This window comes from Colobus angolensis, unplaced genomic scaffold, assembly GCF_000951035.1.
Source record: "Colobus angolensis palliatus isolate OR3802 unplaced genomic scaffold, Cang.pa_1.0 Scaffold87, whole genome shotgun sequence".
In the NCBI taxonomy this organism is placed as follows: domain Eukaryota; kingdom Metazoa; phylum Chordata; class Mammalia; order Primates; family Cercopithecidae; genus Colobus; species Colobus angolensis.
This window is the reverse complement of record NW_012122598.1, coordinates 1,504,970-1,515,185: the sequence shown is the minus strand read 5'-3', so window position 1 is coordinate 1,515,185 and position 10,216 is coordinate 1,504,970.

Genomic DNA, 10,216 nt, shown 5'->3' with positions numbered 1-10,216 from the left:
AGCCTGGCAGGACGTCCTTTGTTTCTCTGCCCTCATCACCTTCCCTGGCTTCCAATTTAATCTTGTCATTTTTCAGAATCATTTACATGGTTCTCCTGTATGCTTTTTTTTTTTTTTTTAACCTTCTCCATTCCTGCATAAAATTCTATAGAGACCAGGGAGGGAAACCCACCATCTTTCTCTCTCTCCCCACTAACCCCTTTCTCTCTGTCACACACACACACAGTAGCAGGCAGACTTCATCTCTCCCCTAACCTTGCCATGCTCCCAAATAGCAAATCAAGATCACTCCCCTTTTAGGAGACGGGTCCATCCTTTTGGTGGATTCACCCCAGGTTGCTGAAGGGCCGAAATTCTGAAGCATCTACTTCCATGTTAGGCTGCAGCTGAGGGCCTGGGGACCAAATGTTTGGCGTCAGTGTGCATGTGTATGTCATGTTTTTGTAAAGGTATTTTCCTTAAGCAGAAGGTAGCTTTGATTGTAGGTTAGAATTCTAAGCACGAGTGGGAGGGGAAGTTTGGGGGGTGAGGGAAAAAAGGCCTGTTCTGACCTTTGCGGATGGGGATTCCAAGAGAAGTCTTGGTCCTTGCTTTTCTGGGAACCCTCAGTCTTTATGGGGGAAAATTCCGGGTCAGATGGGGTGAAACAGAGGGAACAATGCACTTCTTCACAAATCAACATATAAACACTTGCAAATGAATTCACGCAGGGACACTCATCAGCTTCAAAAGGAGAGCAGAATTGGGAAAGAAGTAGGCAGAATTGAGAGAGGAGAGTTTGGTAAAGCTTCTCGATGAGAGCGATGCCTGGAGAGTTGGGTTGGGAACCGTCGCTGAGAACAAGGCACAGGTCAGCCGCCTTTCCCGGCGTCTTCTCGCAAACCCCAAGCCGAGGCGAGCTGGATGAAGCGCTCGCTCCCTGGGCAGGCCAGGCTCTCCGTGTCCCTCCATCACCTGACCCCGCCGGCTCTCACAGACTCCTTTCTCCACACCCACTCCTCCCAGTTCTCCCTCTATAATCTCCTGACATCTCTTCAAATCCAATTATTGAATTAATTGACGTGCGAACCCAGAGGCAAACAGAAAGGGGCGGCAAACACCCGGCGGCTCAGATTTATCCTCCGGCCTCCGCAGGGCCCGGCCAGACGAGATTTACTGGGCCTCGAACACGGCGACAGTTCAAACCTTTGATTAATCATGTTTTTGTGCCGGCCCCATAATTTAGTTGCTCTTTTTCCCTCCCTGCCTTTTTTTTTATCAGTGGAAACAGAGACCGAGTCCTCATCAGCTTCAATTACAAATATTAAGGCCCCGGACAGCACTTTGACAGAGAGGCGGCCAGCCCCCCACTTCGTCTCGCCCCCCTAAATCATCTCCGAATTAACATCACAATCGGCGGCTGGCGCGCGTTCAGATTTAAATGGTGGCATATTGTTCGCGGACGGTCTAGTTCAGACCCGCGCTCTCGCAGCTCCCGCGGCGGGCCCCGCCTCTGCCCTCACAGGACCCTGCGGCCTCCCGGGAGGCTGTGACTCAGGAGCCGCAGGAGGCTCCAGGCCCTGTCTCCAGCAGGGGGCTGCAGGCGAGGGCGCGCTGGGGCGGGGGCGGGCGGGCTGCAGAGAGGGGTCGGGTGTGGGGCGAGTTGGGCAGAGGTAGAGGAACCGCAGATGCCGGGTGGCAGGAGAGGGGCTGGGGCTGCAGGGAGACAGGTGGATTTGTTCGGGGTTGGGGATTAGGAGGGGAGGACCCGCTCTCTGCAAATTAGGTGCAAACGAAGGCTCAGAATGAGCGAGTTTGGGAATGCCACTACACGGACCTTTGGGTCTGGGATTTTGACCCCTCGCTGGATCTGGAGGGCACCCTTGGGTGGAGAGGCCAGGAGGTAGGGAAATCTCTTGCTCCTTGAGTCATGCGATTGTGAAGGAAGTGTGTGGAGCAAGATTTCTCCATTTCCTGAGAATATTAGAGAAAATTGGTCTTAAACCACAGCCAGAAAGCTTGAAGATAGTCTTCTGGAAGACCTAGGGTGAGGATGAAATACCCCCCGGTTCCGGCCCCCTGGGGACTTTCAGACTAGAAGGCCCTAGAAATAGCCAGATTTTTTGGAAGGCTTTTGGGGGGACATATATAACTATTGGGCTCTGTCCCACTAAAGAGAAGGAGAAAAGGGAGAATTATTCCCCTGACCCCATCAGTCCTTTGAGAATGAAGGAGCTCAGGAGGAAACGTGTCAATCCAGGCAGGACTCCAGGTTTCCGGATATTTTCCTATTCACCTGTCTGTTCCTTCTTGTCAGCATCAATCGCCAGGACCCGATTTCTGCCTAGCAACATCACAACCAATCAAGACGCAATTAAACCTGTCAGTTCGGCTCATCCTTAACTGGGATTGGCTACTCGCTGTGTGCGTATCCCAAGTTTTCATTGGCTGACGGCCACCTGTATGGAAATGAGAATTACCCCGGACTCTCAGGCCCTTCTCAGCAGTGCGGACCTGTGGCTTGGTGCGCTGAAACCTGCAAGGTCGGACCCGAAACTCCTGGGTTTGCTTGTTGTCCTGTCTTCTCTTCCTCAAAGGAGATCTCTTGAACATTCCCTTTTCCCTCTGCGCCCCTGCCTAAGGCCTAGGCTGAAAGAAATCCGACCAAATAGCCAGAAATAATGCGGATTTGCACGCTTTCTGCATCTTATTTGCATTCTCTAGGTTCAAGGTCAAGATTTTGCCCCTTCCTTCCAATGCCACCAGTGTTCTAGCCCCTTTCTTCCACGTCCATTTAAGGGGCGGCTTCTCTCCTTGTGAAGTTCCTGCGTCCTTGCCCCGAGTTTGCCAAAACCCTCCCTTCCGGCTCAGCTTCCTCAATTCCCGACCGCCCCCTCCTCCATTTCAAGATCCAGGCATCTCGCACAACAATCCAGTCTAGGAGGGAGTTAGAGGGGGAGAGGACCCCCGCCCCCCCCCAAAAAAAACCCCTCCATCCTCTCTCCCCATCCATTTTCTCCGAGGGAGCCGAGTTTGACAGCGAATTCATTCCGAGCGGGGAGGGTGATTTATTCTTCAAATATACCGACAAGTGCGGGCATGATGGAGCCCATTAAAATGTTGGGAGATTGTTTTTATGATTGAAGTCTGTATTACTCCAACCATAAAGAAAGAGAGCAAGGAGTCATTAGCATTTTCATGATGGTGTATTTCTGCTTGTCTCCGCGCCATCACTCATCTTTACTGCCCGTCCCTTTGCTCTCGCGCTGCTACAACGAGGAGAGACTGCAGCCTGAGTTGGGGCTGGGGTGGGGGGAGATGGGGGCCAGAGATCCGCTCCCCCCACGCCGCTCTGCCCTTCACGCCCAATCCTCACCCTCCCTGGGACGCAGATCGGGGGTGAGAGGCTGGACACAGACGTAGTGCCTCAACTTCCTTCTGCGGCTCCTCCTGCCCCTGAAGTGTGGGAGCAGGGGGTCCTGCCCAAATGGTGCTTGGAGATCTGAGCACGGTGGGGTTGCGGGAGGGGTTACACCCCTTCCTTTCTCCGGCTCTTCACTTCCTGACCTACACTGAGAGCTCTTCAGGGTTATCCACGTAGGAGTAAATTCAGGAATTCCTGGCTGAGTGCCTAGGGCTGGAGACATCGGTGTAGGAGAGGGCAAGAGGGAGGAGACCCCAAATTCTTGGGTTTGGAAAACTGGGTTGGCAGGAAGTTGGGGGCCTGGACATTTGGTTTCTGTCTCTGCGATCCCCTAAAGGGCCCTTTGACCTTGCTCCAGGATAAGTTCGAGCCTCCAGTCTCCACCCTGATTCCCCAGCTCCTGCCCCCTCCTAATTCCCTAAATCCTTGACTCTTTCTACACAGTCATTTACAACCAGACCCTTCAGTATTCCAAGGAACTAATTTACACCCTCCATGGAAATAATGGAGATCAAAATAGTTACTGCCAAGGAATGAGCTTGGAGACAGTTGGCTATGGGTAAAACACTGCCTCCAGATCCCGGAGGATTGTTGGAGTCACCTGTCCTCATCTCTGTTGTTGTCTTCTTCTTCTTTCTCCTTCCTTTTTTGTTTTGAGATGGAGTCTCACTCTGTTGCTCAGGCTGGAATGCAGTGGCACAATCTCGGCTCACTGCAACCTCTGTCTCCCAGGTTCAAGTGATTCTCCTGCCTCAGCCCCCAGAGTAGCTGGGATTACAGGTGCATGGCGCCATGCCCGGCTAATTTGTGTGTGTGTGTGTGTGTGTGTGTGTGTGTGTGTGTGTGTGTATTTTTAGTAGAGACGGGGTTTCACCATATTGACCAGACTGGTCTCGAACTCCTGACCTCAAGTGATCCACCCGCTTTGGCCTCCCAAAGTGCTGGGATTACAGGTGTGAGCCACCGCACCTGGCCTCATCTCTGTCTTCTGATAAGACACTAACATATAGAAACAGTCACTCCAGGTTGGACACAGCCTGCCTGCATACCCTATTGCCCCCTATTTGAGTGGGGGTTGGTTGGCATATAGGCTAGGTTAAAGGGTGATGGGGAAGAGGAGATAGAAGTAAAGGTGGTGAAGTGGAAGTGGTAGCTAGGAAGACATTAATAATGATAATAACAAATAGTGGACTCCCTTTATTTTATTTTATTTTGAGATAGAGTCTCACTCTGTTGCCCAGGCTGGATCAGGGCTCACTGCAGCCTTGACCTCCCAGGCTCAAGCAATCCTCCTGCCTCAGCCCCCCGAGCAGGGGCATCCACAGGTGCATGCCACCACACCTGACTAATTGTGCTTTCCCATCGATGCCTCACAACAACCTGAGAGGTAGGTTTCATGTCCTCCATTTCACAGAATAAGAAACCAAAGCTCAGGTTGGGAGATACCCAAGGACATTTAGGTGGTAAACAGAAGAATCAAGATCTGGACCTGGACTGTCTTCATCACCTGAAGCTACCTGAGAAGGAGTTCAGGGTCTCTAAAGTAGAAGCCAGAATGACTGATAGCTCCATATACTTCATCTGGGTTGATAAGAAAGTGAGGAAGTCTGTCTGGTAAGAGCTTAAGAATTCGGAGAAAAATTTTACTAGAAATATTTATCTTGTGGTGATTGGGACTAGGTAGTCGGGTAGTTACTACCATTGCTGGGATCTGCCTCTCTCTAGTCACTTAGTGAACATTTATTAAGCATCTACTATGTGTCTTCTTTTGATTGACCCCACCCTCCCTTTTCTCCACTTCTCCTACAGAGATGGGTACCTAATAGAACTCTCAGGTCCTGGGCAGGGGTAGAGGCCCAGGAGAAAAGGGAGGCATGGAGGTGAGAGGCCCCGTATAGCCTGCACAGTGCCCAGAGGCGGCTGCAGCGGCGGCTCCAGATTTATAGCTGCCCCGGTACTGATGCAATAAAAGCAAACGATCCTTTTCTGTACTAATTTCTGTGTAATTAGATATCTCCTGGCATGGAAAGTAGGGAGTGGGGGTGGCCAGGAGGGGAGGATGCCAAGGACTCTTCACAGAGTCCTCCTTGGGAAGAGGGACTGCTGGACACACATGGCTTCAGGTGGGGCTGGTTGGACACATGGATCTGAATGCACTGTGATGCACACAGGAAAGCAAGGAGGTGGAGGAGTCTTGATATGTCAACACACTTGTGCGCAGGGTGGGGACAGACAAACCTGGGATCCTGCACAAAGATCCTGGAGCCAGAAGGACTAATTCGTGGGTAGTCTGTACACATGGAAGATATTGAAATCCTCAGAGGAGCTGCATACAGATTTCCCTGTACTAAGCTAGATACCAAGACCCCAGACCCCTGTTCAGAGAGGCTTGAACAGCAGAGAATTCCTTCAGATTCATCCACATTTACATCCACAGATATAAAACAATATATACATACACTTGCAGGAATACATATACATATATACACTTACTTGCATGAAAGCACATACACACCTCTCTTAATCAAATGCAAAAATTACAATGTCTAAACTTAATAGGCACTCAGCAAATGTTTGTTCCCTCTTCCCATCCTCATTGCCTGCCCACCTCCTATAGGCAGGAAACTAAAGGATAAAAAAAGCTCTTTCCTTAAGTAAGGTTTTCTTTAAAATACTTGAAGATGGATCCTATGAAGCCAAGAGAAAGAAAGATGAATCAGAAGAAATCAAGAAAAACGTGGGGATGGTTAGAGGGGGAATGATTCTGGACTCTTTCCTCTCTTTTGGGAGAACAAAATCTCACAGAGGAAAAGAACACCATTGTTATTATTACTACTCCCTTACCCCGACCTCATGGTGACAAACAATTACTATGGGTATGGCAGTAATGCCGTTTGGAGCGACACTTCTACCGAGCTAAGTATTCATCATACACTTGAGAGTGTTTGTGGAGGAAGCTCAGAGGGCCTCTTATCCAATCTCCCTCTGCAGCCTGAATCTCTTTCACAGTAAGCCTGCTGGGGAGCCAGCCAGTTTCTGCTTCAGTACTCCTGCTAAAATGGAGCTCTTAATAAGCAGTCTGCCCCTATCGATGGACAGCTGCAGGGATTAGAATATTCTTTGGTGCAATTGAAATCTGTTTTCTTTTTAATTTCAGAATATACAATTTCTAACTACCTGTCATATCTCCTTGAGTTATTCTTTTTTTTTTTTTTTTTTTTTTGAGACGGAGTCTCGCTCTGTCGCCCAGGCTGGAGTGCAGTGGCCGGATCTCAGCTCACTGCAAGCTCCGCCTCCCGGGTTTACGCCATTCTCCTGCCTCAGCCTCCTGAGTAGCTGGGACTACAGGCGCCCGCCACCTCGCCCGGCTAGTTTTTTGTATTTTTAGTAGAGACGGGGTTTCACCGTCTTAGCCAGGATGGTCTCGAACTCCTGACCTCATGATCCACCCGTCTCAGCCTCCCAAAGTGCTGGGATTACAGGCTTGAGCCACCGGGCCCGGCCGAGTTATTCTAATGTTTTAATACCAGTTCAATTTAAGCATTAATTGTCCCTCTACAATAGCAATAACAATTAGATACTCATTGGAAAATCAGGAGATTTTGATCTCCACAGATGACTGTCATGTACTTATCTTAAACCCGTGTTCTAATGGGTAATTCATGATTAACCTGAGTAACGAAAATGTATCACGATAAAGAAAGATTTGTCATGCCTTGTTATCACTTCGTAAGGCCATCTTTCTAGATACCTGCCATAACATCAGGATATTTCCATCCCAATAAAACATGATCATGATGTGCTTGGCTAATAAAAAGGAAAAAAGCTGTGTATTAAAAATATGTTTAAAATGATTTGCATGAGTGGTGTAAATATAAACCACCACCATCATCATTGTCAACATTATCCCCAGTTTATTTGCCTTTTGAAATCCCTGCCTGACCTTGAGGGTGGGAGGTCGATAAAGGAAGAGGGAGGCAGAAAATTAGCATCTATTAAATGCCTATTATTGCTAGGCACTGTGCTAAACACTCACAGTAATCCTCTAAGATAGGTATTGCTGTAATGATCTTACAGGTGAGGAAATTGGGCTCAAAGAAGTTCAGGAACTTGCTCTAGGTCATACAGTTAGTAATCATGGGATCAAGATTTCAACCTAGGTAAGTGTGATTCCAAAGTCTGCACTCTTTCCCCTACATGTGGACTGGTTACATTTACTTTGACCTCAGCAGTGCCTCACTGAGTGGGTCTATGCTGCTACTGATGTGACACTGGTGGGGAGACATGCTGGGCTCAATGATCCTTCCTAGACACTCGGAGTCCCACGGGGGAGCCAGAAGTTCTGAGCCTGACCTTTGGGGCTTTTGTGTTCAGTCACATTACTGCCTTCACCCAGGAGTGTCCACACATAATCGTGGGCACCGTCACTGTTGTATGCAGTGTCACATCCAACACTCATTTGGACTCACACAGGCTGCACCTTCCCCTCTCCCAGGCGGTGGTGTGTGCAGCCAGCAGGGGTCGCCGGCACACCAGGAATTACCACTTTCTGGGTTTGTCTCCTGGACCAACAGGATGGAAACGTTCCTCCTCCTGTGTTCTTCTAAAATCTTACATTAATCCCTCACCTTAATCCCTCGCCTTCCCCACCTTCCCCTCCTATCTCCCCAGACCCAGTAGGTTTCTTATAACAAGCTGGGTAGTAGTAGACCAGTTAGTAACACCCTAAGCTGCTGAACCCCAACCCAGACCAGAGATCAGGGATTCTGGCAGTCAGTTCTGCTTTAGGAATGGCCAGGCAGCTGATAAGAAGCCTGGATCACCCAAGCTTCTGGATCAGCCTTGACTGGGGAGGACTCTCCCTCTTCTCAGTCCTTCCCCCAAACCCATCTCAGCATCTGCCAGTGTACCCGTCTTGACCATTCTTTCCTGTCTCAACATCCATGTAAGCATCAGTCTCAGGCATCCTCAGACCCTCAAGGCCGTTTAGCTCCCTCATCTTGGGAGGGCCTAAAAATGCAGGAGGAGGCAAATCTCGAGTGATCTGTGGCCAGGGGTTTTGGATGAGAAATCGTGGTTTGGATAATACAGGGGAGGGACCCAGGTACCCTGCCTCACAACTAAGTCGGGGCCAGGTGTCTGCTATCTGTAGGAAAGGAGTCCAGACACCATCTGTGAAGGTAGCTGTGTCTGCCTTTTGGGAGGGACATCTTTTCTGCACCAAGTCCCTCCCCTGCTATAGCAACAGTGCCTCAGCTTTTCCATCCCCCATCTCTCTGTTGACCCCCTCCCCTCAATTCCTGGAGCCCACTGATTGGCGGCTGCCTGCTGCAGGGCCAGCTAGGTTTATGACTTTGCGGCAGCTGGGGAGAAAACGAGGCCAGAGACAGAAAAATGGAAACCTATCAAGAAATCAAGGATGGTGAGAGTAAGAGAGAGTCAGAGATAGAAGCAGAAAGACTCCAAGAATAATAGAAACAAAAAATCAAAATGATGAGAGGCACAGACTGAAGTAGAGACAGATACAAAGAAAATTGTAGAGATACTGATAAAAGGTGATGAAAAGGTGTTAGGGATGGGGAGAAGAGGGAGAGAGAAGCACAGGCAAAACCATTAGGATAAATCCTGGGAGTAGGGATGTGCATGGCTTTCTAGGGGGACAGGAGTTGCTGGTAGTAGGTAGAGGCTGAGGCAGTCATTAAGAGACTCCCAGAAATCATTCAGTGGTACAGAAGAGGCTGGAGGATCTTGCAGCCAGTCCCAGTTCTCCCCGTGCCTGTTCCATGTTCATCCATCCACACCCTCTTCCTGGAGTTGTTTTTGGTTGTTTGTTTTAAGACAGAGTCTTTCTCTTTCAGGCTAGAGTGCAGTGGCATGATCAGGGCTCACTGCAGCCTCGACCTTCCGGGCTTAAGTGATCCTCCTGCCTTAGCTTCCTAAGTAGCTGGGACTACAGACGTGCGCCACCACGCCTGGCTAGTTTTTATATTTGTGGTAGAGATGGGGTTTGGCCATGTTGCCTAGGCTGGTCTCGAACTCCTGACCTCAAGTGACCCACCTGCCTTGGCCTCCCAAAGTGCTGGGATTACAGGTGTAAGCCATCGCACCCTGTCTCCCTCCTAGAGTTTTAAGGCTATTGCAGGAATATCCTCCTTAAGGATGACCCATGACCTAGTATGGAAGGATCTCGTTCCATGTTCCATGAAATGCATGAGAAAACTGAGGTCTGAGATTTGGGAGGAATTTTAATATTAGAGCTACCCTTTTTTGAGCATAAATTAACTTGCAAGGTTGTTAGTTCTCTGTCACGGCATCTCATTTGGCACATATCGCTTTTACTTTATAATATGATTATTTCTCTGTACGTCTTTTTGCTAATATATAAGCTCCTTAACAGCAAGATCTGTGTCAGCCTTCTTTGTGGATCCCACAGTGCCTTGTTCTTGTTTATTGAGTGAACCAATGAATGGCCCCTGGAGATGTTTAAGCAGAGGTTGGATGACTACCAATGAGAGATGTGGTCCAGGGAATTTCTGCACTGAATGAGTAACTAGAAATATGTGTCTAAGAGCTCTTTTGGTTTTGAGGTTCTGTAAGTCCATACATATGAATAGAACCTTCCTGGTTCTTTCCCTACTTCTCCAAATATGCAGAGGTAAGAGGAAAAGTGGGAAACTCAAGATTACAAAGTACCTACTGTGTGCCGGGCTCTGTACGAGGCATTTTACACATCTGATCTCATTCAATCTTCTCAAAAACAGGCAGGTGTTAGCCACAGTTTGCAAAGACAGCTTAAGATAGATGAAGTTTCTA